Source organism: Pseudophryne corroboree, chromosome 9 (genome assembly GCF_028390025.1).
Source record: "Pseudophryne corroboree isolate aPseCor3 chromosome 9, aPseCor3.hap2, whole genome shotgun sequence".
In the NCBI taxonomy this organism is placed as follows: Eukaryota; Metazoa; Chordata; class Amphibia; order Anura; family Myobatrachidae; genus Pseudophryne; species Pseudophryne corroboree.
Genome location: NC_086452.1, coordinates 442,936,582 through 442,949,766, shown reverse-complemented (window position 1 = coordinate 442,949,766; position 13,185 = coordinate 442,936,582). Strand labels below are relative to the sequence as shown.

Here is a 13,185-nt window from a genome sequence, read left to right as displayed (position 1 = left end):
CAACCTATTGTGGTGCCTGCGGCTACTCTGGACTTGGAGGCTTCCAAGTTGCTGGACGTAGTCCGGGCCCTGAAAATCTATGTTTCCAGGACGGCTAGAGTCAGAAAAATAAGAATTTACTTACCGATAATTCTATTTCTCATAGTCCGTAGTGGATGCTGGGGACTCCGTAAGGACCATGGGGAACAGCGGCCCCGCAGGAGACCGGGCACATCTAAAGAAAGCTTTATGACTAGCTGGTGTGCACTGGCTCCTCCCCCTATGACCCTCCTCCAAGCCTCAGTTAGGATACTGTGCCCGGACGAGCGTACACAATAAGGAAGGATTTTGAATCCCGGGTAAGACTCATACCAGCCACACCAATCACACCGTACAACTTGTGATATGAAACCCAGTTAACAGCATGATAACAGAGGAGCCTCTGAAAAGATGGCTCACAACAATAATAACCCGATTTTTGTAACAATAACTATGTACAAATATTGCAGACAATCCGCACTTGGGATGGGCGCCCAGCATCCACTACGGACTATGAGAAATAGAATTATCGGTAAGTAAATTCTTATTTTCTCTAACGTCCTAAGTGGATGCTGGGGACTCCGTAAGGACCATGGGGATTATACCAAAGCTCCCAAACGGGCGGGAGAGTGCGGATGACTCTGCAGCACCAAATGAGAGAACTCCCGGTCCTCCTCAGCCAGGATATCAATTTTGTAGAATTTTACAAACGTATTTGCTCCTGACCAAGTAGCTGCTCGGCAAAGTTGTAAAGCCGAGACCCCTCGGGCAGCCGCCCAAGATGAGCCCACCTTCCTTGTGGAGTGGGCATTTACAGATTTTTGGCTGTGGCAGGCCTGCCACAGAATGTGCAAGCTGAATTGTACTACAAATCCAACGAGCAATAGTCTGCTTAGAAGCAGGAGCACCCAGCTTGTTGGGTGCATACAGGATAAACAGCGAGTCAGATTTCCTGACTCCAGCCGTCCTGGAAACATATATTTTCAGGGCACTGACAACGTCTAGCAACTTGGAGGCCTCCAAGTCCCTAGTAGCCGCAGGCACCACCAATAGGTTGGTTCAGGTGAAACGCTGAAACCACCTTGGGGAGAAACGGAGGACGAGTCCTCAATTCCGCCCTGTCCGAATGGAAAATCAGATAAGGGCTTTTTCAGGATAAAGCCGCCAATTCTGACACGCGCCTGGCCCAGGCCAGGGCCAACAGCATGACCACTTTTCATGTGAGATATTTTAACTCCACAGATTTAAGTGGTTCAAACCAATGTGACTTTTGGAACCCAAAACTACATTGAGATCCCAAAGTGCCACTGGGGGCACAAAAGGAGGCTGTATATGCAGTACCCCTTTTACAAACGTCTGAACTTCAGGGACTGAAGCTAGTTCTTTTTTGGAAGAAAATTGACAGGGCCGAAATTTGAACCTTAATGGACCCCAATTTCAGGCCCATAGACACTCCTGTTTGCAGGAAATGTAGGAATCGACCCAGTTGAATTTCCTCCGTCGGGCCTTACTGGCCTCGCACCACGCAACATATTTTCGCCAATTGCGGTGATAATGTTTTTGCGGTTACATCCTTCCTGGCTTTGATCAGGATAGGGATGACTTCATCCGGAATTCAGGATCCGGCGTTCAACCGCCATGCCGTCAAACGCAGCCGCGATAAGTCTTGGAACAGACAGGGTCCTTGCTGGAGCAGGTCCCTTCTTAGAGGTAGAGGCCACGGATCTTCCGTGAGCATCTCTTGAAGTTCCGGTTACCAAGTTCTTCTTGGCCAATCCGGAACCACGAATATAGAGCTTACTCCTCTCCATCTTATCAATCTCAGTACCTTGGGTATGAGAGGCAGGGGAGGGAACACATACCCTGACTGGTACACCCACGGTGTTACCAGAGCGTCTACAGCTTATTGCCTGAGGGTCCCTGGACCTGGCGCAATACCTGTCGAGTTTTTAATCATGTGGGAGACTTCTGGGTGAAGTCCCCACTCTCCCGGGTGGAGGTCGTACTGAGGAAGTCTGCTTCCCAGTTGTCCACTCCCGGAATGAATACTGCTGACAGTGCTATCACATGATTTTCCGCCCAGCGAAGAATCCTTGCAGCTTCTGCCATTGCCCTCCTGCTTCTTGTGCCACCCTGTCTGTTTACGTGGGTGACTGCCGTGATGTTGTCCGACTGGATCAACACCGGCTGACCTTGAAGCAGAGGTCTTGCTAAGCTTAGAGCATTGTAAATGTCCCTTAGCTTCAGGATATTTATGTGAAGTGATGTCTCCAGGCTTGACCATAAGCCCTGGATATTCCTTCCCTGTGTGACTGCTCCCCAGCCTCGCAGGCTGGCATCCGTGGTCACCAGGACCCAGTCCTGAATGCCTAATCTGCGGCCCTCTAGAAGATGAGCACTCTGCAACCACCACAGGAGGGACACCCTTGTCCTTGGTGACAGGGTTATCCGCTGATGCATCTGAAGATGCGACCCGGACCATTTGTCCAGCAGGTCCCACTGGTGCGTGGAATCTGTCGAATGGGATTGCTTCGTAGGAAGCCACCATTTTACCCAGAACCCTTGTGCATTGATGCACTGAGACTTGGCTCGGTTTTAGGAGGTTCCTGACTAGCTCGGATAACTCCCTGGCTTTCTCCTCCGGGAGAAACACCTTTTTCTGGACTGTGTCCAGGATCATCCCTAGGAACAGAAGACACGTCGTCGGAACCAGGTGCGATTTTGGAATATTGAGAATCCAATCGTGCTGCCGCAACACTACCTGAGATAGTGCTACACCGACCTCCAACTGTTCCCTGGATCTTACCCTTATCAGGGAATTGTCCAAGTAAGGGATAACTAAAATTCACTTCCTTCGAAGGAATATCATCATTTCGGCCATTACCTTGGTAAAGACCCGGGGTGCCGTGGACCATCCATACGGCAGCGTCTGAACTGATAGTGACAGTTCTGTACCATAAACCTGAGGTACCCTTGGTGAGAAGGGTAAATTTTGACATGAAGGTAAGCATCCTTGATGTCCCGAGACATCATGTAGTCCCCTTCTTCCAGGTTCGCAATCACTGCTCTGAGTGACTCAATCTTGAATTTGAACCTCTGTATGTAAGTGTTCAAAGATTTTAGATTTAGAATCGGTCTCACCGAGCCGTCCGGCTTCGGTACCACAACAGTGTGGAATAATACCCCGTTCCCTGTTGCAGGAGGGGTATCTTGATTATCACCTGCTGGGAATACAGCTTGTGAATGGCTTCCAAAACTGTCTCCCTGTCAGAAGGAGACATCGGTAAAGCCGACTTTAGGAACTGCGAGGGGGAGACGTCTCGAATTCTAATTTGTACCCCTGAGATATCACCTGAAGGATCCAGGGGTCTACTTGCGAGTGAGCCCACTGCGCGCTGAAATTCATTGAGACGGGCCCCCCCACCGTGCCTGATTCTGCTTGTAAAGCCCCAGCGTATACTGAGGGCTTGGCAGAGGCGGGAGAGGGTTTCTGTTCCTGGGAACTGGCTGATTTCTGCAGCCTTTTTCCTCTCCCTCTGTCACGGGGCAGAAATGAGGAACCTTGTCCACGAAAAGACTGCGCCTGATAATACGGCGTCTTCTCATGTTGAGAGGCGACCTGGGGTACAAACGTGGAATTCCCAGCTGTTGCCGTGGCCACCAGGTCTGAAAGACCGACCCCAAATAACTCCTCCCCTTAATAAAGCAATACTTCCAAATGCCGTTTGGAATACGCATCACCTGACCACTGACGTGTCCATAACCCTCTACTGGTAGAAATGGACAACGCGCTTAGACTTGATGCCAGTCGGTAAATATTCCGCTGTGCATCACGCATATATAGAAATGCATCTTTTAAATGCTCTATAGGCAAAAATATACTGTCCCTATCTAGGGTATCAATATTTTCAGTCAGGGAATCCGACCACGCCAACCCAGCACTGCACATCCAGGCTGAGGCGATTGCTGGTCGCAGTATAACACCAGTATGTGTGTAAATACCTTTTAGGATACCCTCCTGCTTTCTATCAGCAGGATCCTTAAGGGCGGCCATCTCAGGCGAAGGTAGAGCCCTTACAAGCGTGTGAGCGCTTTATCCACCCTAGGGGGTGTTTCCCAACGCACCCTAACCTCTGGCGGGAAAGGATATAATGCCAATAACATTTTAGAAATTATCAGTTGTTATCGGGGGAAACCCACGCATCATCACACACCTCATTTGATTTCTCAGATTCAGGAAAACTACAGGTAGTTTTTCCTCACCGAACATAATACCCCTTTTTTGGTGGTACTCGGATTATCAGAAATGTGTAAAACATTTTTCATTGCCTCAATCATGTAACGTGTGGCCCTACTGGAAGTCACATTCGTCTCTTCACCGTCGACACTGGAGTCAGTATCCGTGTCGGCGTCTATATCTGCCATCTGAGGTAACGGGCGCTTTAGAGCCCCTGACGGCCTATGAGACGTCTGGACAGGCACAAGCTGAGTAGCCGGCTGTCTCATGTCAACCACTGTCTTTTATACAGAGCTGACACTGTCACGTAATTCCTTCCAACAGTTCATCCACTCAGGTGTCGACCCCCTAGGGGGTGACATCACTATTACAGGCAATCTGCTCCGTCTCCACATCATTTTTCGCCTCATACATGTCGACACAAAAGTACCGACATACAGCACACACACAGGGAATGCTCTGATAGAGGACAGGACCCCACTAGCCCTTTGGGGAGACAGAGGGAGAGTTTGCCAGCACACACCAGAGCGCTATATATATACAGGGATAACCTTATATAAGTGTTTTTCCCCTTATAGCTGCTGTATAGTTAATACTGCGCCTAATTAGTGCCCCCCTCTCTTTTTTTAACCCTTTCTGTAGTGTAGTGACTGCAGGGGAGAGACAGGGAGCTTCCCTCCAACGGAGCTGTGAGGGAAAATGGCGCCAGTGTGCTGAGGAGATAGGCTCCGCCCCTTTTTCGCGGACTTTTCTCCTGCTTTTTTATGGATTCTGGCAGGGGTTAAATGCATCCATATAGCCCAGGAGCTATATGTGATGCATTTTTTTTTGCCATCCAAGGTGTTTTTATTGCGTCTCAGGGCGCCCCCCCCCCAGCGCCCTGCACCCTCAGTGACCGAAGTGTGAAGTGTGCTGAGAGCAATGGCGCACAGCTGCAGTGCTGTGCGCTACCTTGTTGAAGACAGGACGTCTTCTGCCGCCGATTTTCCGGACCTCTTCTGCCTTCTGGCTCTGTAAGGGGGCCGGCAGCGCGGCTCTGGGACCCATCCAAGCTGGGCCTGTGATCGTCCCTCTGGAGCTAATGTCCAGTAGCCTAAGAAGCCCAATCCACTCTGCACGCAGGTGAGTTCGCTTCTTCTCCCCTTAGTCTCTCGATGCAGTGAGCCTGTTGCCAGCAGGTCTCACTGAAAATAAAAAACCTAATCTAAAACTTTCACTAAGAAGCTCAGGAGAGCCCCTAGTGTGCACCCTTCTCGTTCGGGCACAGAGATCTAACTGAGGCTTGGAGGAGGGTCATAGGGGGAGGAGCCAGTGCACACCAGCTAGTCATAAAGCTTTCTTTAGATGTGCCCAGTCTCCTGCGGGGCCGCTGTTCCCCATGGTCCTTACGGAGTCCCCAGCATCCACTTAGGACGTTAGAGAAAACTGACTCGCTGTTTATCCTGCATGCACCCAACAAGCTGGGTGCTCCTGCTTCTAAGCAGACTATTGCTCGCTGGATCTGTTGCACGATTCAACTTGCACATTCTGCGGCTGGACTGCCGCATCCTAAATCAGTCAAAGCCCATTCCACGAGGAAGGTGGGCTCTTCTTGGGCGGCTGCCCGAGGGGTCTCGGCTTTACAACTTTGCCGAGCTGCTACCTGGCCGGGATCAAACACGTTTGCAAAATTCTACAAGTTTGATACCCTGGCTGAGGAGGACCTTGAGTTTGCTCATTCGGTGCTGCAGAGTCATCCGCACTCTCCCGCCCGTTTGGGAGCTTTGGTATAATCCCCATTGTCCTTACGGAGTACCCAGCATCCACTAGGACGTCGGAGAAAATAAGAATTTACTCACCGGTAATTCTATTTCTCGTAGTCTGTAGTGGATGCTGGGAGCCCGTCCCAAGTGCGGACTCTCTGCAATACGTGTATATAGTTATTGCTTAACTAAAGGGTTTTGTTATGAGCCATCTGTTCATGAGGCTCATTTGTTGTTCATACTGTTAACTGGGTATAGTATCACGAGTTGTACGGTGTGATTGGTGTGGCTGGTAGGAGTCTTACCCTGGATTCCAAATCCTTTCCTTGTAGTGTCAGCTCTTCCGGGCACAGTTTCCCTAACTGAGGTCTGGAGGAGGGGCATAGAGGGAGGAGCCAGTGCACACCAGATAGTACCTAATCTTTCTTTTAGAGTGCCCAGTCTCCTGCGGAGCTCGTCTATTCCCCATGGTCCTTACGGAGTACCCAGCATCCACTACGGACTACGAGAAATAGAATTACCGGTGAGTAAATTCTTATGTTTTCAAACCCAGCCTGTAACATGGCAATTAGGAGCTGATTGGCTGGTACTTTATCTCCGTTCTCTTTGGCCCTCATTCCGAGTTGTTCGCTCGGTATTTTTCATCGCATCGCAGTGAAAATCCGCTTAGTACGCATGCGCAATGTTCGCACTGCGACTGCGCCAAGTAACTTTACTATGAAGAAAGTATTTTTACTCACGGCTTTTTCTTCGCTCCGGCGATCGTAATGTGATTGACAGGAAATGGGTGTTACTGGGCGGATACACGGCGTTTCAGGGGCGTGTGGCTGAAAACGCTACCGTTTCCGGAAAAAACGCAGGAGTGGCCGGGGAAACGGTGGGAGTGCCTGGGCGAACGCTGGGTGTGTTTGTGACGTCAACCAGGAACGACAAGCACTGAACTGATCGCACAGGCAGAGTAAGTCTGGAGCTACTCTGAAACTGCTAACTCGTTTGTAATCGCAATATTGCGCGTACGTCGGTCGCAATTTTAAGAAGCTAAGATTCACTCCCAGTAGGCGGCGGCTTAGCGTGTGTAACTCTGCTACATTCGCCTTGCGAGCGAACAACTCGGAATGAGGGCCTTTATCTCCATCCATTTCTTAGTAAATAGACCCTTTAGTCTGGCTGGCTATCTCATAGGAAAAATGTGGGAAGTAGAACTTGACTTTCAGTTTCAGTTGTCCATACCTTGCCACCAATAGCTTGGGATGGGGTAATTTCCAAATGCCTCATTTTGGAAAGATAAAGGAAAAAAAGTGCAACACTAAACCTGCAATAAGTAGACAAATAATTAGATTAAAAAGCATAGAACACATCCAACTTACAGAAGAATATAATAACCTCCCAATGGTACAGAATCACCATGTAAGAGGCAATGGTAACACTTTGCAATATATTCAATATTGAAAACCGAGAGAGAGAGAGAGAGAGGACAAGGGGTAGAAGTAAAAATGTCCCACATGGTTTTTACTTTTATGGGGAAACGACCCTCAGCACCTGATTGAGATGTGGCACTCAGCCATCGATGGCTGGGAAACATCGGAAAGCAGCCCTCGATGGTGACAAATGATGGAAAGGGGAGAAGAGGGAGGCACACAAAACGGGTTACGGTCGTTAGGTCGACACGCATTAGGTCGACCACTGAAGGTCAACATGAACGTTAGGTCGGCATGTACTAGGTCAAAAGGTCGACATGAATTTTTCACCTTTTTTCATTTTTGGGATTTTTTCATACTTCACGATCCACGTGGACTACAATTGGAACGGTAATCTGTGCCGAGAGAAGCGGTAGCGGAGCGAGGCACCTTGCCTGAACGCGAGCCATGCGAGGGGACACGGTGCACAAATATGGGTTCCCCGTCACTTTACGGAGAAAACGACTTCAAAAACGGTCAAAAACCTCATGTCGACCTTTTGACCTGTCGACCTAACACCCATGTCGACCTAATGCATGTAAAACTAATGGCAATGTCGACCTAATGAGTGTCGATCCAAGTTGAGTCGACACAGATACCCACAAAGACATAGGTGAGAAGCTGTGAATGAATAGATGAATTGGGGGGGGGGGGGGGGTCTTAAATTGTGTCAAATGGCTGTGAAGTGACAGTGAAAAAATGATAGTAAGCCAAGCGCTTTTCTGCAAGCTAAGAAGATTATTCAGAGTTTGTCGCAGATTTTGCTATTTTAGCAAAATCTGCGACCACCAAAATCGCACGCTGGGGGCCGCCCAGAATAGGGCATGTGTGGTGGTGCCCTGCAATGCAATCTCAATTCAAATAGCGATTGACCCCTGCCTATGCAGCATAGCTGTATAAGCAGGGGCACCGCCGCCATGTTTCTAATCGCAGAAACGCAGGAGACATCATTGGCCGGCCCTGAAAACAGCCATGACACGTCTGTGTATACTGTGACCCCCCCCCCCCCCCCCCCAATGTCGCAACACTGCCCATAGACACCCGTCGCCTGTCAATTATGATGCAAATGCATCCTTCCGGTATGCGATCCCATCATGATAGCATGCGCAGGTGGCTGAAAATCAGTCTGTGTCAGAGTCTGAATAAGGCCCATAATGTCTACCACTGACTGGAGGGGATGTAGTTAACCCGGCTGTCGGGATCCCAGCGTTCAGGATCCTGATGTCAAAATCCTGACAGACAGGAATGCCGACAGCGCTCGCCACGGGTTTTCTCACTCGTGTGTGTCCGCAACACCCATAGAGCAGTGGCGTGCGGTGAGGTCAGTGGCTAGTGAGGCACTACAGCCATAATGTCCGCCGAATCCTGCCGATGACCCCTAGCCAATGCCCGCTACTGCCTCTGAGCCGATACCCGCTGCCACCGCCAATGGCTTACAAACTCGCCTACAATCAACTGACCCAGCCCTCCGCCACTAATTTCTATCTCATTCCGATGCCGCCAATGCCCGCAGCATATTATATAGCCAATATATGAGCCAGTGCCTGCTCATCATACTTGTGATATATTGTACATTTTTATAGGAAAAAAAAATTAGTGTTTGGGAATGGGAAGGGGGTGGGAGGAGGATATGAACAGAGGCGTAACTAGGGTTTTCGGAGCCCAGGGCAAGATGGTAAATGGCGCCCCCCCCCAAAAAAAAAAAAAAAAAACACACAAAAAGAAGCATGTGCGCGCGCCGAATGCGTGCGTGGCGAAAAAATGGGCGTGGCCACACACCAGAAGGGGTGTGGCCACTGAAATGGCCCACAGTGCCAGTTACATTGCCCCACAGTGCCGGATACATGCCCCACAGTGCCAGTTACATTGCTCCACAGTGCCAGTTACATTGCCCCACAGTGCCGGATACATGCCTCACAGTGCCGGATACATTCCCCACGGTGCCGGATACATTGCCCCACAGTGCCGGATACATTGCCCCACAGTGCCGGATACATTGCACCACAGTGCCAGATACATTGCCCCACAGTGCCAGATACATTGCCCCACAGTGCCAGATACATGCCCCACAGTGCCAGTTACATTGCCCCACAGTGCCGGATACATGCCCCACAGTGCCAGATACATTGCCCCACAGTGCCAGATACATGCCCCACAGTGCCAGTTACATTGCCCCACAGTGCCGGATACATGCCCCACAGTGCCAGATACATTGCCCCACAGTGCCAGATACATGCCCCACTCAGTGCCAGATACATGCCACACTCAGTGCCAGTTACATTGCCCCACAGTGCCGGATACAATGCCCCACAGTGCCGGATACATTGCCCCACAGTACCAGATACATGCCCCACTCAGTGCCGGATACATGCCCCACAGTGCCAGTTGCATTGCCCCCACAGTACCGGATACATGCCCCACAGTGCCAGATACATTGCCCCACAGTGCCAGATACATTGCCCCACAGTGCCAGATGCATGCCCCACTCAGTGCCGGATACAATGCCCCACAGTGCCAGATACATTGCCCCACAGTGCCAGATGCATTGCCCCACAGTGCCAGATACATTGCCCCACAGTGCCAGATACATTGCCTCACAGTGCCAGATACATGCCCCACAGTGCCAGGCCCCACTTGGTGCCAGATACTTGCCCCACTGTGCCGCCGGACCCCCCCCCCCCCCATGCCGCCGGACCCCCCCCCCCGTCACTCACCGGCCGCTGGCTTGTTGTTATGTGAGGGGAGGAGAGCGCAGCGCCTCTCCTTCCCCTCACCGCTCCAGGTCTCCGGCGGCTGTCTGGCGCCGGTTCGCTAGCCAATCAGAGCTCGCGGACCGGCAGCCAATCAGGAGCCGGTCCGCAAGCTCTGATTGGCTAGCGCCGGAGACCGGACACAGCAGCGCTGCTGGCAGCGGCGGTGAGGGGAGGGAGAGACGCTGCGCTCTCCTCCCCTCACATTTAGGGTTGACGGGGGCGAGTGGGGCATGATGCACTGGACGCCGGCGGCGCCCCCCTCTCCTGGGCCTGCCAAGGCGCCCAGGGCACGTGCCCCACTCGCCTTACCCTAGATACGCCTTTGGATATGAATGCAATTTTGTTGTCCAGGGCTTCCATTAACTTAATGGAGAAGGGTCTGAATGGGTTAAAAAAAAAATGCGTGAGGTCCCTCCTCCTAAGCATAACCAGCCTCGGGCTCTTTGAGCCAGTCCTGGTTGTTTAAATACTGGGGGGAAAATTGGACAGGGGTTCCCCGTATTTAGACAACCAGCACCGGGCTCTTAGTCCGGTCCTGGTTTCAAAAATACGGGGGACAAAAGATGTAGGGGTCCCCCGTATTTTTAAAACCAGCACCGGGCTCCACTAGCCAGAGACATAATGCCACAGCCGGGGGACACTTTTATGTAGGTCCCTGCGGCCGTGGTATTACCCCCCCAACTAGTCACCTCTGACCGGGGTACCCTGGAGGAGTGGGGACCCCTTAAATCAAGGGGTCCCCACCTCCATGCACCCAAGGGCCAGGGGTGAAGCCTGAGGCTGTCCCCAGCACCCCTGGGCGGTGGTTGCTGGGCTGATAGCCATGTGTGTAAAAAAAGAATATTGTTTTTTTGTTGTGGAACTACAAGGCCCAGCAAGCCTCCCCCGCTTGCTGGTACTTGGAGAACCTCAAGTACCAGCAGGCGGGGAAATAACGGGCTCGCTGGTACCTGTAGTTCTACAACAACAAAAAATACCCAAATAAAAACACAAACACACACACACACACACACCGTGACAGTAAAATTTTATTAAAACACACTTACACACTCACACATACTTACCTACATCCCACGCCGGTCACGTCCACTTGTCCAGTAGAATCCAATAGGGGTACCTGTAAAAATGAGAGATTACTTACCTACATCCCACGCCGATCACGTCCACTTGTCCAGTAGAATCCAAAGGGATAGAGGCACCTGTAAAAATGAACATTATACTGACATATCCATACCTCCCAAAATGACCCTCTCCAGGAGGGACACCATGCTCTGCTTCTGGACTTTTCTCTTAATTTACGATTGCCATCACCTGTGCTGAACAGGTTTATGGATTAGAAAGGTGTTTCAGCACAGGTGATGGGAATCATAAATTAATAGGGAAGTCCAGGAGCGGTGCATTTTGTCCCTCCTGGATAGGGTCACGTTGGGAGGTATGCATATCCACAGGAGGGGGAAAGGAGAGAGAGAGAGAGAGAGAGAAAAAAAGAAAAAAAAAAAGAAAAGAGAGACACGCGAACCAACCTGCTGCTGGAGCCGGCGGAGGAGGACAGCCGCACGTACTGCACGGCCACCGCTGCTGCCTGTCAGGTGAGCGGGAGCCAAAGGGGGAGGACGGGGGGGGGAGAGCTGCACGCTCCGCAGGACCGCCGCTGCTGGTAGTGAGGTGAGCAGGAGGACGGGGGGGGGGGGGGCGCACACACACTGGAGGCCCACCGCTACTCCCGGCTATCATCAACGCCGGGATCCACCGCCTCCAGCGCCACATGTGGGTGATTGGACAAGTGGATCCAGCCCTGGATCCGCTGTCCAATCACAGGTGCCTCGCTGACATGGGGGTGGTGTGCCTGTCAGCGAGGCACTTGGAAAAGTGCCGCTTTCCTATGTTTTTTCATGGGCTTTTACAGCCCAGTGCTAGGCTCCGCCCCCGCACTGTCCCCGTTCCCATTATCCACAGGAGGCACTACTATCAGTGCCTCCCAAAGTACTTTAAAGCAGGAAAATTATTAGGATTCAATAAAGAAGATACTTATGACACAGAATATGTGTCATAAGTATCTTTTTATTATTTTAATAATTAATCACAGGGTAGGCACTGCCTCCCCTGACTGCACGTCTCTGCCATAGAGTGACAATAAAACCTGTGGTGAGTGCAGTGAGCCACTGTGCCGTGGCGATCGCACTCTTTGCGCTTGCCCCACTGCCGGTATTCTGGCGGCTGGGATGCCGCTGTTGGTATATTGACACCTGGCGTCCCATCCGCCAGGATATCATTACCATCCCGACTGGTGAACCAGATACCAGAAGAAAAAGTTCAAGAAACTGAAAGCTATCCACTTGACTTCAAGTTCCAAAACTTACTGTATCTTCAGTCCATCCAGCAACCAGACATAGCTCTAATAATTCTATGTATTTTAATTAGGAAACCAAAAACTTAAGTTGGGCTTTTTTGGCGGCTTTTCAGGAAGGGCTTGGGCTTATTTTTTAGTCATCAGTTGCTTGTTTTTAATTTAATAGTTGCCAACACTGGTTCCCCGTCACTTTACAAAAGAAAACGACACCAAAAACCCCAACGCATGTCGACCTTTTTCCATGTGTCGAACTACTGCCTGTCGACCAGTAGTGGTCGACCTAATGAGTTAATGGACCATTGATGTATACCCCTACACATAAGGGCATTGTTGTATTTTTTCTTCGTGAACACATTCAATTAACAAGCTGTTCTTATGTATTTATTTATTTATAAAAACGCCTTCGTAATGTCCCTTTTTGGCCACCATAGAATGACGTGCCCTATAGGTCAGTCTGAAGCCATCACAAGTAACCTAGCAACGGCTTCTGCCCGGCCCTCACATCCAACAGCCAATGGGGATTTGTGTCTGATTCCAGGAACCAGACACAGTGCTTTGTGATAGGAGGGCTGATTGAGCGGAAGCACGTGTCCGAGCCGGGCGGAAGTAGGGCTGTGGAGCATGTGTG

General features: G+C 50.8%; 1 protein-coding gene across 2 annotated transcripts in view; it reads left to right on the top strand.

The window, feature by feature from the left end:
• The first annotated feature begins 13,081 nt into the window (after nt 1-13,081).
• WDR6 (WD repeat domain 6) overlaps nt 13,082-13,185 on the top strand; it is a 40,738-nt gene continuing 40,634 nt past the window's right edge. Inside the window, exon 1 of one of the 2 annotated variants that reach the window (XM_063941132.1) lies at nt 13,082-13,182. The gene's annotated coding sequence lies outside the window, so the exon portion shown is untranslated. The remainder of the gene's footprint in view (nt 13,183-13,185) is intronic. The other variant, XM_063941133.1, reaches the window with a different exon arrangement.